This window comes from Cryptomeria japonica, chromosome 7 (genome assembly GCF_030272615.1).
Source record: "Cryptomeria japonica chromosome 7, Sugi_1.0, whole genome shotgun sequence".
Classification (NCBI taxonomy): Eukaryota; Viridiplantae; Streptophyta; class Pinopsida; order Cupressales; family Cupressaceae; genus Cryptomeria; species Cryptomeria japonica.
In genome coordinates this window covers 576,745,598-576,765,258 of record NC_081411.1, presented here as the reverse complement: position 1 = coordinate 576,765,258, position 19,661 = coordinate 576,745,598, and positions in this window count along the sequence as shown.

The window sequence follows — 19,661 nt, the reverse complement described above, 5'->3', positions numbered from 1 at the left end:
CCTTTTGAAGCAGAATTGTTGCTACTGTGTGATAAGAGGTGAAAGAAAATAATGAGAAAGGCTTACTATAATCAGGGGACTTTAGCACTAGTGCTTCCTAAATAGCCTTCTTAATTTTGTCAAAAGCCTGTGCCACTTCTTCATCCCAAGAAAACTTTGCATCTTTTTTTAATTAATTTAACAATAGGCTTAACAATTTCAACAAATTTAGCTATAAATCTCCTAACAAAATTCACCTTCCCTAAGAAAGACTGAATCCCTTTAACATTCTTTGGTTGAGGTACATTATTTATAGCTTCAATCCTTTCTGAGTCTATTCTAACCCCTTCCTTGGAGATAATATACCCTAATAATTTTCCTTCAGTCACTGCAAAATGACATTTTTTTGGGTTCAAGGATACACCAAACTCCAGAGCCTTGTAAAAAACCTTTTCCAAATGCCCGCAGTGATCATCTGCCTTCTTTGAGAAACATGTCAAATCATCCTTGTAAACAACCATTATGATGTTGGTAAACTCCTTAAAAGTTACATCCATTGCTCTCTGAAAAGTAGCTCCAACATTCTTCAGACCAAATGGCATTGTCACATACACATAAGTCCCCCAAGGGGTAGTAAAAGTAGTCTTAAATTGCTCAGACTCCTTAACGAATACTTGATTATAACCTAAGAACTCCTCCATCATTGACAATAGATCACGACCAGTTACCCTTTGTAACATAGCCTCTATATTTGGGGAAGAATAATTGTCTTTCAGAGAAACACCATTCAAATTTCTAAAATCCACACAAAGCCTTATGTCCCCGTTCTTATTTCAGACTGGGACCAAATTGGACACCCATGAAGAATGTCTTATAGGTTTTATAATTCCCCCTTCCTTTAACTTAGTTAATTCCTGTTGCATTTTGGTCTCCAAAAGGGGGTTAATAGGTCTTTGCTTCTGTTGAAAAGGCTTAGCATCAGCATGTAGAGGAATTTCATGTTGAAATAAGTATTGTCTATATGCCTTTAGGTCCTCATAGGACCAAGAAAAAACATTTTTATACCCTTTTAATAAGTTAATGAGGTTGGTCCTAATACGGGGAGACAGGCTATTCCCAATATACACCAACTTGGGGGATTCTTTTGTCCCTAAGTTCACCTCATCCAACTCCTCCAACTTTGTAGATGATGCTTGATGTAAGTGACCATCATTGTAACTGAACATACCCTCTAGTTCAACTAGTCCCCTGGGTATTTCATTTGTCTCTAGCTGCACTATGTCACTTCCCAAAATTGTTTCTTGTCCATCTACTACTTCCACCAATTCATTACAATCAATCTTTTGACCTTCATAGTCATCTATGCATTGTACAAATCTAAGGATGTCTTCATCATCCTCAAAAACTTGCCAATTGTACACATTATCTGGGATGGCTAGTCTGGCTTTTGTCTCAATTATTGAAACTCTAGTCAATGTTACATCATCATTCTTTAATGCAACATTAGCTTAAAAATCTGCCATAATATTCTTAGACCTTTCAATCTAATCAATGGAAAATGCATCAAAGTGTTCAATGACATCCCAAACAACATGCTTGTACCTTTTTGACTTGTCATTTTTAGATGCATATCTTGACCTTATCTAAGACACTACAAGTTCAGAGTCTCCATAAACCCATAACAACTTGATCCCATGTCTTTTAGCAATTCCTAAGCCTAATAACAGAGCTTCATACTCAGCTATGTTGTTTGTACATTGGAACGCTAACAGAAAAGAACACTTGAAGGTAATACCTGATTGGAAACAAATAGCACTCTCGCTCCAGACACTTCCTTGGAGCAAGCTCCATCAAAGTACATTTGCCACAGGCCTTCTTGTTGGGATTCCATCTCATCAAGAATAGGATTAATATTCTTCAACTGAGGCTGAATGGGTTCAATCTTGAAGTTATCAAGTTCCACATCAATCATGCAATTAAGCATGTTTGGTTCTATTTTTTCAATAATCACTGGGGCACATGGTTCTCTGTACAATTTTTTAGAATTCCCATTCACTGGGATAGTTGCATATAATAAATCTAGCTGAAGATATCCTCCAACAATAGCAGCCCACTGTCTAGACAGAAGCATGCCATAATGGGGCTTGGTGTCTGTAACTATTACATCCATTTTATAAGTAGCGTCAGGGAATATTGCTATTTTTACTTCTACATCTTTCATAGTACCCACAATAAGAACTTCTCTATTATCCATAGCATAACACCTCCCATATGAAATGTGTACTAACAAACCTAGTTCTTTGATAACCCCATAAGACATTACATTAGCAGTTGCACCAGAATCTATCATGCAATTTTTTATCAATCTGTTATTTACTAACAATGTGACATAAAAGGGATCTATCTGAGATAGTTCCTGATTAATAGTGGTGCCCACATAAACTTCTGGGACCCCTTGTTCTTGATCCTTCTCATCTTTTGCAGTTCCCTTTTTAGAAGAAGCATCTACATCTAATATACTTGAAATTAAAGAAAAAGCAGCCTCTCTATGTTCTGTTATTTTGAGCAGCTCTATCAAAGGTACTGAAACTTTCATCTGTGTTAAACCTTGAGTCATATCAAAAGCAGTGTTAACATTAGACTCGACATGAGCTTTAACCTTTTCTGCCTTCTGGTGACTTGTTCTCTTGTCACCAGTGGTCTCTGCCTTATTTCCAATAATATCAAGTTTCACTGAACTACTTGACTGATCACCTTTAGCCTGACTATCTTTGACAGAAGTTTTGTTCTCAGTGGACCTCTTAGAAGAAGTTTCTTTAAAAAGAAGAGAACCAGGAATACCTTGAATTCTGTCATCTTTGTTTCTTCTCAGATTATAGTTATGCTTAGCTTTAGCTATTGCAGCCTTAGTGAGATTCTTGACTTCCTCCTGACTAGGCCTTCTAAGATGAACCTCTTGATCTTCTATTGTGACTACATTCAAAGTGGGATGGCAATCAATTGTCAATTGCCCTTGGCAGTTTGCATTGCTGCTTGATACATCATATTCACTTGCTTCATCTTCTGAAGACTCACAGTCATTGTCCATAGTATACTCAAACATATTAACTGCAGGTTCATCCTCATTTCTCATGGATTCATTTAGAGCTTGAGCCACATCACGCTGATAGGAGGAATTTGGCCCATCACATGCCATACACCAAGGGGTATTTTCCACATTATGTACATTTCCTCCCTTTAAAGGACCAGGGGTGTTCTGATTTTGTGTGCCCTCTGATCTATCTTGCATGGGTTTGTCATCTTTCCATGCAGTGTTATATGGCATATCATGCAATCTAGCAGGTCTGTATTGCCAATTGTAGTGAGGCCTCTCAGGTTTACTTACTTTAGCAGTAAGATCCTTGAAAGCAGTCATTAATTTCTCTACCTTATCCTCTGAGGATTTATTTCATTGTGGTTTTTGTTCCTGCCACAATCTTCCATCAGTCTTGCTTCCCACTTTACCCGATGCTTTTCTATTACTCTCTATATTGATTGCAATTCCGAAAGCATCCCTTAAGCTATGTGGGTTCTTATCTCTGAGAATGTAAGCCATCTTAGGATCAAAGACATTGTAATAAGTGGTTATACATACATTCTCGTCTAACCTCATACATTGAAGGGGCCTATGCATCACCTTTTGAAACCGTGTATTAAAATCTATAACAACCTCATTATCAGACTTCCTGATACTGTTAAATTCATTAAGCAGGAAGCTCACATTTGTCTTATCTCCATATTGCTCTATAAATCAATTCTTGAATTCCTCCCAAGAGCTAATGTTGTCTACAGGTAACCCTCTTTACCAATCTCTAGCATCCTCAATCAAAGATTGCACAAACAGCTTCATGATGACATCCTCATGTGCAATTTCATAGTCATTAATCATGTCACCAAAATATTTCAGATGATCTTTAGCTTTGATAGCATTATTCCCAACAAACTTCTGGATTTTATCCCTCATTTCAATAGGGACATGGTCTGGATATCCAAGAATTCCATCAAAATACAGCTGCCTATACATCTCAACATTTATCAGTTTCCTTTTAAACTGATTTTCAATAAAGTTATTTCCAGCATTCACCATTGGGCCTGAACCACCAGCTCCAGGATTCTGATGACTTTGATTATGGGATAGTCCGTGACAAGTTTGATTTTCTTGAATTGTACTTGAGGGAATAGAAAAATTATTTGGGACAACATTTGTTTGCGTAATTGGTAGAGTGTTCAACAAAGAGGCAGAAGTATGTTGGGATGTAGGATACATTGATCTATAGGTGGGAAAGTTATAGGAGGGGCTTTTAAGCAGTGTATCTTTCTTCTGAACTCAGCATTAAGTGCTTCTATTTTAGCCTTTTCTAACTCCCTTTGCAGTTCTTCATTTTCTTTGCTTACAATTTCTACCTTGATCTCATGCAACATCATTCCTTGGGGTCCTTCTGTACTTCCCAACACTAGACCTACAGATCTATTCTCCACTACTTTCTGCTTCCCTTTGTCAATAATGGGTCTGGCAGGCTGGGGATCACTGTGAAGCTCCCTACTAGGTTGTGCTGCAACTTTAGGTGCAGAAATAATTTTTGGATCGAAGATTTCTCTAATAATAGGACCTTGCTCTTTACTCCTAGGTTCTACTTGAGCAAACAACTCAAGCTCTGCAATCTGTCTTAATAACCTATCTCTTTCAATGAGTTTGGCTTTGGTTTCATTTTCCTTTTCCTTTTATTTCTTTTTTCTTATGGAAATCAATTGATGTACTCTCTGATTTAGAACCTCAATCTCATAGGACACTTCATCTTGGTCAAGCAAGGTTTCCTCTAAATCAGACACATTTAGCCGATCCATATCAATCAAACTGATATTTCCTTCTATAGTTTTGGGAATGGAACTGACCCTATTACTTGTACTATGCCTATCTCTCCCAGAAACACTGGCATTAGACAATCCTTGGTGAAAGGTTTGGATGTCATCATTAGTACCAAACAGGCTAGCATGAAACCCCATAATATCATGGTCAGTCATGAGAAGAGGCATTGGACCTTGCATAAATGGGGCACTCAGAAGACTTACCCATTTTATTACTCTTCTGTTTCCATGACTGATTTGACTAATCAGGAATAAAAGTTCCTCTCCATCCCTTCTTGATCGATTTAGGTAACCCTTCATGCAACTTCTCTTGAGGGTTTTTCTTCATATAGGACCTAGCATTCCTTCTCCTATTTATCTTGCTAACCCTTTAAAGTGATTGTGATTTTTTCTAAAAGAACACTGGTTTTTTTTTCTTCAGAGTCACCACCCAATATCTTGGGAGTAAAATATATAGTTTAACATAGTGAATCACTTATGAGATACTTAAGAACGAAACTGCTGATCTTTAGAAAAGAACATAATAGTATTCTAAGATGCTATGAGATAGATCAAGGATTTTCTTTAGAAATATAAGCTCAATAATTTTTAGACTGAAACCAAGGGAACCTGATCTCAACACTTTTATGCAATAAAGACATAGATCTGCAGTATAAGACTTATCTTATTTGACTCTCCCCAGCAGAGTCACCATTTTTGTTGTTCTCCATTTTGAAAACTTTTGTTTCTTCTCTTTAAAAGTGAAAACTATTGCCTTTGTGCTGCAATGGAAGAGACCAAAAAAGGTTTGAAATAAAGATAACAATATGAGGTTCCAAATGAGGAAACCTCTTACACTTTAAGCCTATAAAAGATTGGGCAGGTGAACCCTTTGAAGACTATTTTCTTATAAAAATAGAAAAAGGTTTATAGAAAACCAGTGTAAATTCCTGTAAACTTTCCTTTTTGACTGGTACAACAAAAACATCAATGGAAAGTTGATTTGATCTTTTGAAAAGGATCACAAAATGCACCCAAAAAACCAATAGGTAAACCAGTGCCTTATCAGGGCAATAGAGTCATCTATAACAGACAGCAATGTGACAAAAGAAACTTGTACACAAATCACAAGTTCATGATCTATTAACTCTGAATATGCTTGACATATACAAAGTCCTAATCTGAACTAGACTTCATCATCAAATCCATGCCAAAAAATACTAATATCAATGACTTTTTTCAAAGTATATTTATATTTTCCTCCATGAGAAAAAGACTAAAAACAACTCCATTAGATGCCTAGCAGATCATTCAAATAAACAATCCTTGATTATTTAAATAGAATAAACACTAGTACAATGACATAGAGACAATATAAGTCTGAGTTTAAATTCTCTAGGACTGTATATTTCATTCCTCTGTCAAAAGGTTACAAGTACATCATATCTGACTCAAAACTGCTAAGAAAATGGCCTGTATTAATTTTGCCAGAATTTCTCTACAAAATTTGTGTCCCCTTTTTTAGGTAGCCTTGGTATCCTTTTATAGAAATCAGGATGCAACAAGCTTCAGACTACCTAGAAGAAAAATCTTACCCTAATTGTCATTTACTCCAAAAGTTACATTGCTATGTCATTGCAGTTGAGGGAGAAACATAACATTCTTTCTGGGATGCGTGCTTCATTAATTCACTAGGCATTCATTTGGAAAATGGCTGAAAGGGTAAGTTCCTATTACCCAAAATCAGTTGCAACCACTGACAACATCATAATGCTAGTGTATTATCTCATGCTAGCGCATTGATGGGTTTCACCTAAGAAAACACACAACCGCACACCATTATGTTCTTTGTAAATCTCCCTGGATACCTCTCACCAACTTTTCACTTCAAAACAACGTCGGATGGAACTTGCACACCTCAGCCATTAATTCTTTTAAAATTTGGCACCAATAGACTAGGAAGGTCCTCCTTCTTAGCACTTTTCCTTTTATCGCTATGCCACGACTTTTAAAGTTCGGACGTGTTTCCATTGTGGTATAGCGACAACCATCTGATCATGGAAAAATACATGCTCTTTAACTTTCCTGAGTAACTCACTCCAAATAGGCCCCACCACTTGGTCTCTAATCCATTAAAAACTTAACCACTACCACTAGTGGTCCACTGTAACTGCTTGCCTTAACTATTAGCATTAACCATTGTATGGGCCCGCCGCTAGTGGTTTGTCGCCATGTATCAAGGAATATCCATCGGGTACCTTCCTGTTGCGGTATAGCGACAACTGTCGATCTGCATCAGACCTGCCCGATCATTAACCTCTCTAACCTTCAAGGCGGACCCCTTATCTATTTCACTCATCTGCAGATCCCTACCATGTGTCACCTCTGGATTGCCTTTGGATCCACCTGCTCGCCACTTGGACCTGCCACTAGATTTGGGCCTACCTTGGTTCTTTTTCTATGCTTTGTCACGTGGCACATCCTAATTTGTTTAGAGCCCACCTGGACGGCCACCTCAACTGCCACCTCACCAATTGCTAAGTCATGGGGGATAACTATCGAGCATCTTCCTCTCGAGGTATGGCGACAACCATTGATCTTCCTTCAACTTGCTCGATCCTTAACCTTGGCTGATCTGCTTCCTTTTTTTGCATGTCACCATGTGGCCCCTTATGATTTGCTCAGAGTCCACCTCAGTGCCACTGGACCTGCCACTTCACCAGTTGCCAAGTCATGGCGATTAACAGTCAAGCACTTTCGCATGGCGGTATAGTGATGGTCGTCTAATCGTATGCAACCTGCTTGCCTATTAATTTTTCCTTTTACTGCAAAATTTGGCCGCCTTGAGATGTGTTCACATGCGGGGTCCACTGGGCCACGAGCCACTTCTTGCCAAAAGCCCATAAGCTTTGACACTTAGGATATATGCATCTGTACATTTAAATACTGAAATGCTCCTCCCCATAGCCAATGTGGGATAAATGGTCTATGACTGGTGACTGAAACTACTTCCTTGGACTACATAGAGAGGATGGTTCTGGTCTAGGCTTGGACTATACACCTACCAAATACATTTGTTTAAAATCTTCTGAGGGTTGCTAACACGCCAATATGGAGGTGCAAATGCAATTTTTTTGAAATGGGCATCTCAAACTAACAAAATTTTATAGGTCCCAACACCGAGGATGCAACAAAAAAGCATATAGCACCTCACGAGGAACTTCCACGTGGCACAGGTGAAAGCTTCCAAATACACAAGCTTGAAGACATGGGCTCACTAAACAATGAAAACAACAATACTACCACATGTCAACACCACTCGGGTTCCTGGCAAAGGGAAAGGAGGAGGTTGAACATTACGAGCCGTGCTACCACATGGATATAGGGAGGCAAAAAAACTTTGGGCAGAAAAGAAGTAAGGCCCGAGGATAACATAGAAGCTAACTCCCTGAAAGGGGTAGGGGAGACTTAAAGTCTACATGTAGCTTAGTTTGGTTTTATTGGTGAAAAAATAGAGGAGAATCATTGCATGCTTTAATTGTATTCTTTCTCAGAATTGTGGATCACTTAGTGATGACTATTTACTTGTAATTACACTAAGTTCAAGATGGATGAGGTGATAGCATCAATATTGTCTAAAGAGATGTAGACGAAAACCTTCAAAGATGGCCAAGGAGGCCCTTTCTATTAATTAAACAAGAATTCTAAATCTGTGTCTATATGGAGATCTATGTCTCTTGATAAGTCAAATGAGAAGTGTTGGAACTAAAAAATAAATTATCTTTTGTGATAAGAATGCAAGGAGAAGAAGAAAAAGAAAGGTAAAAAATAATGTATCTGGGTGATGAATCTCACCTAAATAATGTTGGTTATGGAAGAGTCAAGATTAGATTCCTTGATGATAGAGTTATGGGGATTGATGGTGTCTTGCATATTCCGATTTCAATGTGGAACTTACTCTTTGTAAGTAAATTGCATAATTTAGGTGTGTATGCTATTTTTTCATATGGATGATATAAGATAACAAGAGGATCTATGGTTTTGGAAAAGGGTGTTCAAATTGGCACTTTGTACAGGCTGGATGGATGCATTTAAATGTAATAGTTCTTTTGACAAGCCAAATAAGATACCCTTGGATTTTTCATCCTCATCATCAAATAAAGAAAATAAAATCTTTTAGAATTTTCATCTAATGGTCATGTATGTTGGGTACCTAAGGTACTCATTCCTTAGAGACGAAGCTTCTTGCAAAAAAAAATGTTGTGGCATCAAGTATTTGGTCACATTGGTGAGACGAGTCTTAAGGCCCTATAAATAAAAATCCTTCCTAAAGGCCATGATGATTGTAATATTGAATTTGGCTTTTGTGAAAATTGTGCATATAGAAAAATCATCAAGTTTATCTTTATCCTAGTTCTCATAAGTCTTTTGGAGTTTTTAACTATATTCATGTAATTTTTTTGGGTATATAAATGTATCTTCATAATCAAAATTTGTATATTTTGTCTCATTCCTAGATGATTATAGCATAAAAGATTTTTTTTATTTTCTCAAGATTAAATATGAAGTGTGTGGTCAATTTAAGAATTTTAAATCCTTGGCTGAATATTATACTAATAGGAAAATTAAGTGTTTGAGGATTGACAATGATGGTGAGTTTTGTTTAGAAAAAATTGACAAGTTTTGTGAAGAGAATGAGATTGAGAGGTGCAAGACTACTCCATACACCCCAAATAAAAATGGATCTGTAGAGAGGATGAAAAAGATGTTGATGGACAAGGATAGTACATTTAGTGGTTATATCCTTGATAAAAAAAATTTGGTTGAAGGTGTAGCCACTGCATGTTATTTGATCAACATATCTCTTGTATTGACTCTTATTGATAAGACACCCATGGAGGCATGGTATGGTAAAATGCCTTTGATGAGACATCTCAGAGTACCTTTATCAGCAATGGTTTCAATGTAAAGGGGTACAAGCTTTGGGATCCAATGGCCTGGGAGGTTCTCTATAATAGAAGTGTGATTTAATAGAGATGAACCCTTCCATTGTTGAGCTACATCTAGAGAAAGAAGACAAGAAAAATGTATGGTTCACCTTCCTCCTAGTATCAAAGATCCGATCAATTGCCAATGGAATAAATTTTTTATATCATCTTAGTCATAATGAATCAATCCTACACTGAAAAGGATTTAAATTAAAAATATTTGTTGGACCTAATGATAGGGAGAGCTTTAATATCCTTGAAATTTTAGAAGAACCTAAACCTTAACAACTAAGGAGGTCTACACATGTAAATCAAAGGTTTGCATATTCTTTTTTAGATTATAGTTTCATATTTTGTTTGATTGCAAAAACTAGTGAGAATAGGGGGTATGTGCACTAAGATGTGGTGCCGAAAGGGGGTCTTAAGATGCCACTTTTTTTTTTCTAAAATCAACAAATTCTAAACTTCGATGACAAATTGAACATGGTTACACTCCAAATTTGAAGATGCAACAAGAACAAGAGTCAAAGTGCTCTGAGTCTACTTTCTAAACTACTAATTGTTTTTTAAAATGGTGGAGATTAAGGGTTTCAAAAAGGGGGGCCACAAAAAAGTGGTCCTATTTTTTATGTAAAAAATGTAGCATAATTTCTATTGTGGCCACCCTAAAATGTTCTTTTTAATAGAGTTTTTAAAATCTCTTTGGTGACAAATTTTCTAACACCTTGTAGTTTATGCCATATTTTTTGGCTAATTTTTTAATGATTATATGATTTTTTATTAATTTTTGAAGTGAACATATCTTGAAAAATAAAAATTTGACTATTCTCTAATGCAGGAGCACCTAGGTGATCAATAGAGTCTATGAAAGATTTTGATTTTTTTTTGTTTCCAATGTCTCAAGGATGTAATAAGGTCTTGTGGACCATTCTACATGGTTTCATGCATATTTGTAAGGCTTTGGTGCCAATTATTCATTTGTAACCAATCAAGACCTAATTGGTCAACCTTGGTCAAAGGTCACCCAAAGTGTGCAAATGGGTAAAAATTAATGTATTTCATGGTTTTGAGTCATATGTGGCCTATTGGTGATGATTTTATGTGCTTAGGAAGATTGGGTAAGTTGGAGTCAAAAGTTGCAAAAAGTTGCATGACAACTTTTACAACTTGTGGTGTCAAAATGCAAAATATGTATGCCAAAGGCTAAATAATTTGAAAATAAGTTAGAGATGTTGGGGTGATTGTAAGAGGGCTATATATTACTCCCATAGCCTAAGGCAAGGTGGGTTGTTGTGACTATTGAATATTGGTAATAAGATTTGTGTGTTTTGCTGTAAAATTTCACGATTTTCTGAAAAATAATAGTTTTTGTATGGACTTGTACGGAGAGATAATGGTCTAATGTGGCATGGTTGGATAGATACATGAGTTATCTTTAATTTTCACCTATTTTGGTTTTATTTCATTCTGATTTGACAAAAATATTTCATTTCTTCTAATTGGTAGTCTGAAACCCTCCATTCCTAGGGTTTTGACACAAATATGGCAATAACTCCATCAATGACTAGTGATGAAAGTTGGTGAAAGTATGGGGTTAGGGGTCTAGTGTAGGATTTTTGGGGTGGAAGAGAAGGAAATTAAATTGGCCAATCAGAGGAGATAATAATCAATCTAACATCTCTATGTGGTAGACTGTGAAAGTGAAATAGTGACTACTAAATTGAGAATGTGAGTGAATTTTAAGAGGTTTAGGAAATGTATGATGGTGGAATGTGTGGTTTGGAGACATGAAAAAACATTTGAGTGTGGTGGTTTGCTTTGGTGAAGATTTTTGAGGGTACTTGCTTTGGAAAAGTGACCTAATTGGGGTATTAGGTCTAGGCGAGTATTGTGGGTTGAAACCATTGGTCCAAAGCATCAAAGGATGGTTTTGGAATATGTTTTGGGTATTCCAAAAGGGTGCCTGAAAGTGTGTTTGGTTTGTGTAGGAAACCAATTGATTGGAAGTTATGGTCCAATCTCACCTAGAGTAGGGCTACTAGGCCTAAAAGGCTAGTATTGCAATTCATACCAAATAGGAGTTTTTGATCAAGGTTGAGGTCACAAATTGATTAATGGAAGTTGTATTGTGCATGGAGATGAGTCTCTGAACCACCTCCACTTTTTTGTCATGACATACCAAGGTGCCATTGGTGTGTGTAAGCCTTAGGAACAAGGTTGAGCCCCTTGTTGTGTAAATAGAGTTGTGAAGATTTGTCCCTTGTTTAGGTTGTTTGGATAAGGTCTTTGGGAGCTTTGCATCATTCTCCCCCATAAAATCATTGAAAAATAATAAAAATTTAATTTTCTTTTAAGGTGTGTAGAATGGAATCTAGTTTCTAAAAATGTAAGTTTCTTTAGAATTCAACGAACATGTAAAAAACTATACCCAAAATAGCACATGTTAATTTTTGAGAAAAAAAGACACACTAACAAAAGAAATTAAAGATGAAATCCTTAACAAAATCAAAATGTGAAACACATTACATGGTTGGATAGCTCAGAGAGAGCTTAATGACATTGTGGTGTTTTTTAATTTTCATTGAGACACATGCAAACCTGATGGATAACACAACCAAAAACATATGAAATTTTTTAATCTTCTAAAAAAATACCTCAAGCTTAAAGTGGTCATCCAACCAAAAGAGTTGGTGTATTTCAATGCAAACAATTTGGCAAGCACCAAATATGACACTCATGCTATTTTGCACTTGCCAAATTCATAAAGTGCACTTTTCACATTTGGCGAGCACCAGATTTAATGCTCGCCAAATGTAAAAAAATATTTTTGTATTTGGCAAGCACCAAATGTTCTACATTGGCAAATTGAAAGAGATGTTGTGAATGGACATATGTTCCAATTTGGACATAGGTTAAACTCAATCCCCAAAGAAGAATATATATACATGAAATATATAATTAAAAAATAAGTCACATTTCAATATGTCTTTATTCTTTCTTATACTTAAATGTTGTATTTCATGCATATATTGACCAGATGTTTGAGAGTGGCTTTAGATCTATATGAGTTATATCGTACATTCTAGGTTTTAGAGGATCATATATCTCAAATTTTAGTAATTAGTATGTCAAATTTCAGTAATGAACATGCTCCTATTATCATTCTTTATCTCTATATCTCACTCTCTTCATCTTCCCCATAGTTTAGACCTACCTCTCTCCCTCTTTCCCATCTCTCACCTCTCACTCCCCTCTCTACCTTTCATTCCCTCTTACCTCTTTTCTATCTATGACTCTCTCCCTCTCTTATTGTTTCTCTACTCTCCCTCTCCATTCTTTTTATCACTACCTATTCCTTCTATCCTCTCTTTGATGAACTTATAAGGCACCAAGAGGTGGGGGGAGTGAATTAGTGATAGTAAAAATAAAACAAATCTGAATATCAATTTCACCAACTTAAAACTCAGTAGACATGTAAGAAATAACAAGTATGTAATCACCACATAAAGAATAAACCACATGACACAAGAATAAATACATGGAAAACCCAAATGGGAAAAATCGCGATGGGAGTTAGTACCCACAAGATCCACTAACTGCAGTATAGAGATCTGACTGGTTAAGGTCTACAACACCTAGTTAGGGGCACACCCTGTTAGAAGTGTCTAAGCCTGGTTAAGAGCATTACAAAAAGCCCTGTGAGGACCAGCGCTATTAGGAGCTACCCAAGTAGCTCGGATTTGCAAACACAAGCTAATGTGTCACTTGGTTAGAGGATTTAATGATGAGAATTGTTAGGATCTGATTGCACCCTGTTAGGAGTGACCTTGTAAGAGGATTTTGTTGAAACTGTTAGGAAGACAACAAGTACAAATGATCTCAGTATAACACCTTCTATGTTTGATAAGATATGCTTCAGAACATTACAACATCATAAAGACTTCATCTCACAACTCCTCTAATCTTCGCACTATTAGAAATACAATATTCACTCATCACATATTACACTATCAAGCTCATGTATATATATCGTTTCATACCTCATCACATAATTAAAATTATCATAAGTTTGGCTAGAACCTTATTACAATTCCCTAGGTTCAATGCATCTAGACAATCTTGCATTGTACACTTTACTTATATCGGCCACCAACATAACAAATTCAATTCTATGCCGTGTTACCAATTTGAGTGATTTTCATCACTACTGATTAACCATGTTTCTTGGTCTCCTTCTTGTTGATCAAATCTCATTCATTTGATCAAATCTAATCGTGTGGTCAAGAAGTTATCTTCAACTATTAGTCATTAACATTGCTAAAAAACCGCATTCCTTCATCCTTCATATATTTTGTGTACTGGTTGTCAGTGTGAGACTTTGTCAGTATTTTTACTGATTGAAGTCCTAATTACCGGTTCAAATAAAACTGTCTCCTCTTTACCAGTTAAGTCTATCCAGTTGATCTATAGGACTTAGATGACTTAAGAAACATAATTGCCATCAGTGACAACATACAAAATAGTCATCATACATAAATAATCATCAATCCAACATTCTCCCCCTTTAGCACTGATGGCAACACTTAGGAAAAATTTTGTCAACTAAGTGTGCAATACATAAATTGACTTCATGACAGACACTCCCCCTTTGTAATTGCATGCCATAACAAAAATGAAATCATTACTCTTTCTTAACAACACATTCCAAATTTTGACTCACTTAAACTAATTCTACTCCCCCTTTGACAATAATGCCAAATAGAAAAGTAAAATACATACATTACATCAAAATTGTCACCAAAAATGGTATATATAGACATAAATAAAAGTTTTTAAGTCTTTACAATGTAATTCTCAAGAAAATATCTATGAAATGAATCTTTAACTGCTTAAGGTCATTGTCCCATGTTTCTAACAATGTCTCAGTGATTTCAACATGTGTCAAAATTTGTGTAGCAAATTCTTCCATAGCATCAACAGTAATCATCTCCGGGGTAGCCAAAATTGCATCAGACTCCTTATATGCTCTCTATAAGATTTCAACCTTCAGAATTAACTGATTCTTCAGCTCCTTCAAGGATCTTATCTACTTCACCTATTCAAAATTATAAAGTTCTAATATGTGTTGTAAGGCAACAACTGATTTACCAAAAGTTATTGTGGATTCTTGTACCGGTATGTAAGCATCACTTAACCATTCTAGGTCCTTCTCTATATCTTCTCTCTTCTTCTTTAAGTCAGAAAAAAATAATGATACTTGAAATATAGTGGCCAAAATTTTACTTCCGGTTTCTATTTTGGTTTTAAAAAGAGTTGTGTTCACCGTTAGAGCCACTTTGCCTTTATCTATCTCAACCATTAACTGTTCTCCCCTTTTCTTCTTGTAATCTCTTTTTGCTAAAGCATGAGCTACCTCTTCAAGTGATTTTAGTTGTTTACTGACATCAACAACTAACTGTACAAGCTTTGCAATAGGGGTGGATAGATTATCTATATCAGTCTCTGGCAGGAGACTTGACAAAATTTCAACAACAGCTTGAATGGTCTCTACTTTCTTTTGTTGCTCCCTTAATCTTTTTTTTTGTGCCTGGGATTGCATAGCAGTAGCAATCTCCATTAATTTAGAAGAACTTAGGTTGTCCATGTCTATAGGACCTTTTATGTTGATTGAGTCATCATCATCATCCTCAACTATTGTTTTCTTCTTCTTTTCTATCTTTTCTTCCTCTGTTTTCTTCTCTTGTTTTTCTTTCCCTATCTCTGTGTGTTCCTTCTGTGTTGTTGTAGTGACTAGTGGCAGTTGACTTTCAACATGATGGTCCTTTACTGGTGGCGGTTGCATTTCCACACTTCGTTCAATAGTCGGTGCCTCCTCTACCTTCTTTTCCTTAGCCATACCCTTTTGGCTATCATTGATAGCATCAATTACACTTGTATCTACGAGTGCATTTACCGATGGATTTTGTGTTCCTGTGGATTGAGCATTCATTGGTTGCTTAGTTGATATTTTGCTTGCTTCTTTCTCTTCTCCTTTGTTCTCAACTGGTTCCTGCTGAGTATCCAACATCTATACATCAACTTTAAAAACATCTTCATTATTAGCAATATTGTCAACATTATATGTGTCATCATCATCCGATATATCTATATACTCAGTATCAATAGGTCCGGCTCAAAATCTTTACACCCTTAGGAGAATATTCTCCCTTTAACTTATCAGGTGTATCATCCTTATCTTCTTCTTCAGGGATGGGACCTAAAGATTTGTTTATCAAAATTTTAATCTCCTTTTGGGCTGATTCAGTATCACCAACAAGCATTCTTGTTAATCTCTTCTTTGATCTAAAAAAAGATTTTGCATTTACCTTTATCGGTTCAATTTCCTCTTTAGTTGCTTTTGGTTGCAAGTGTTTAAGTGTATAATCAATAAATTTTTTATCAAGGATAATTGCCCCTTGCCACCTAGCATCAATCAAATTATATAAGGAATATGGAATTTACCCTTGTAATTCAATGAGGGCTCTACTAAACTTGTTCATACTGAAGATGACTGCATCTTCAATCTCCCTTCATTGACTTTCGGACAAATGAGGAAATAGTATGTTTAAACCTTTGTAAATATGATACTCCTTAATAATCTTAATCATTCTAGTGAAAGAATCTTCATGTGTCAATATTTTTGTAGCTTCTTTACCTTTTCGAGTCGTCTTCTGCTTCTTAGCATTTTCCCTTAGTGCTTTCTTATCTTCTTCTGATTTTGTTTCCTCTATATATGTCACTAGTTTGAGAGCTTTCTCCTTTGTTTTTCTAGTTTGGGCAGACACAACAAGAGGTTCAGCAGTTTTACCTTTCCTTCGGAATTATATTTTAGAGGGTTTCCCTCTTTGGGATTCAGTAGGCTTCACCTCAGTTTCGTCTTCTTTCTTCTTCTCAGTTGCCTTGGTTGCTCAAGTCTTATCGGTGGGGGTACCAGTTGGTACACTGGAAGTTCCACCTTGTTGGGCCTCATAATTTTCTCTTGCTACAACTATCTATTCTTTTGTGAATCTATCCTACTCAGAAAATGCATGTACCTCTTTTCTTACTTTCTTTGCAATCACTGGTTTCTGTAGTTCAGAGTGCACTTTTCGTAGTTTCTCCTTGTAGGTTCCAAACCTCTCAGTGGTGGTATCAACCGATTGAGCTAACAAATGATCAACATAAGCAACAAGTAGATCTTTATCTACTTCATAACTCATGGGCATTACCCATTTGGTCTTGGGAATAACAACTTCCATCAAGCATGTGTCTGTTTCAACCATGAAACAGATGGAATCCTCATATTTGTTTACAACTTCAGCTGGAATTATCTCTCTTGCATGCATTTGCTTTTGAAATTTCTTAAAATATCCCCAAATGATATCATCAAACTTGTCTTTCATCATCCAGATATTGTTATTTATTTTCAACAGTGTTGGAGTACCGGATATCCATTGAATATCACCAATACCGAGGAAAAGTTTTGGAAATAAAAGAATAAACCCATGATAAGTTGTCCAAACTTGAATCTCGGTTTCTTGTCCTTCCTGACTTCTTCCAAATTTTATATTAATTGAATTCTGATTTCTTCACAAATATCATAATCAACATCCTCCTTAATCATCTAGTAGGTAGCATGAATAGTTGTTGCCGGTATGCTATTCATTCTGCTAGAGTAAAAAAAATTGTAACCAATTACCATTGACACATATTTAACAACAAGATCATTAATCTCATTCATGATCATGGCTCTTCTATCCCATCTAGATCCAGTTAACCTCACAACATCATCCTTAGGTATAGTCCTAAATAATGGCACTTCACTGGTTACGCAAAATTTGGTTATAGCATGGATTGCTTCCTTAGTGATTTTGTGAGGTTTGTCCAACCACATAAACTAATCATGAATATGGCTCAAAACAAATCTCACCAACCCATCATCAAAATCATCAATAAAATTTATCGCATGATGAAAACCTTTATCGGCTACACTTCTAAACTATTCTTTCAATCTTCCCTGTTTATTACATAGAGATCTGTATTGCTCATAAACAACTGCAACTCCCAAGTCTTCAAGTTTGTAGTGATAAAATGATCTTACATCTTCTACACGCAAAACACCGTTTGGTACATCGGATAGGGCACCGACAGGGTCAGTTTACTCCGACTTGTATGGATGTTGTTTGTATTCAAGTCTTGCCCTCTCGGTCACATCAGCTAGATGTAGATTATCCATACTACAATATGCAAATCACCAAGCAAAGAGTAGAATTTCTCAAATAAATACCTCTTCTGGTTCGGTACTAGGGTTTCTAACCGTAAAAAACTTTCAATACTCGATCACCAAATTAAACTTCACTTTGATGGCCCCAAATTACTGGTAAATGATCTAAATGCTTCTTGCACAAACTCATCTCTTCTCTGCTTGCTTCGCCAAGAGTTCTCAAGATGCAAAGTGACAAATAAAATTCAAAAAGTTCTATTTATTTGCACTTTAACTACTACAATAAATGCATTTACCGACAAAACCCTAAAATGCCTTAGCAAACTCTAAAACATATATTTACTGGTTATGATCCACAAACACATCAAAGTGCATCAGAATATGCAGATTTAACTTACAATACATCATCCAAGGGTTCAACTCAAGATTTGATAATAAGCTCACCCCAAGTTGTAGAAACAACTTAGTTTGTCGGAGATGGATTCTCCACATTAGATGAAGAATTTGATTCCTCAGATGGTTTGTCATCACTCTTCTTCTTCTTCTAGGTTCTAGTCATCTCAGCTTTGGTTTCTTCAATATCAACCTTTTGCTTTCCTTTCCGATCTGCAAGATGATTCACTGATTGGTTCTTCTTTGTTTTGCAAAACTTAGCAATGTGTCCCAATTTGTTGCAATGATAGCATTCCATTATAGATTCTCTCCAAGGTCCTTCATTACCTCTCCTACTCTTCTTTTGCAGTTCATTGCCACCTATCCAAAATTATTGCAGATTGAACAAGTCACATTGACTCTCTTTTCCATCTCATAAGGACTAGACTGGTTAACATAGGGTCTTTGCCAAGTTGTGTTCCTCTAGTCAGTGAAATTATTTCTCTAGTTTCCAATAGGTCTTGGACTCATGTGATGTGTAAGATTGTTTGCTCCATATTTGTATTCAACTCATCTATGCCCATACATATTGCATGTATAACAATATCCTTCAAATCTCGTAGGCACATATCTAGTACTAGGTCTATAACCAATATTACCATTAGATCTGCTTCTACAAACATTAGTAGTATGTCCTGGTTTATGACAGTTAAAGCAAAAAGGTTTGTAAGCTTTCTTACCGGTAGGATTCTTATCCTTAGGAGTAGTTTTACCTTCATGCATGTTGCTCTTAGTACTAGAAGGTTTACCTTTCTCAGATGTATTGTATCCTAACCCAGATGTATCACCTTTGATCCTTTGAGATTGGATCTATTCATCCAGCATAGTAGAACTCTTGTTGAATTTTGCAAGCTTCTCATTAGATTCTATAAGCTCTTTAGTAAAATCTTGATTTTTCTTCATAAGAGTCTCTCTAAGAGACATTTTTATATCAAGATCTACTTTGATTTCTTCCTTTTCTTCCTTCTCCTCATACCAGTGATCATACAAAGTTGTAGTCTCCTACTTGATCTTAAAGATCTCATGGTCTTTCTCTTTGATCTGGTCTTCAGCTACCCTCCTAGCTTCAAGTTCTTGACTCATACGGATTGTAAGGGCTTCAAGTTCTCTCCTCAAGTTAAGTTTCTCACCATTCA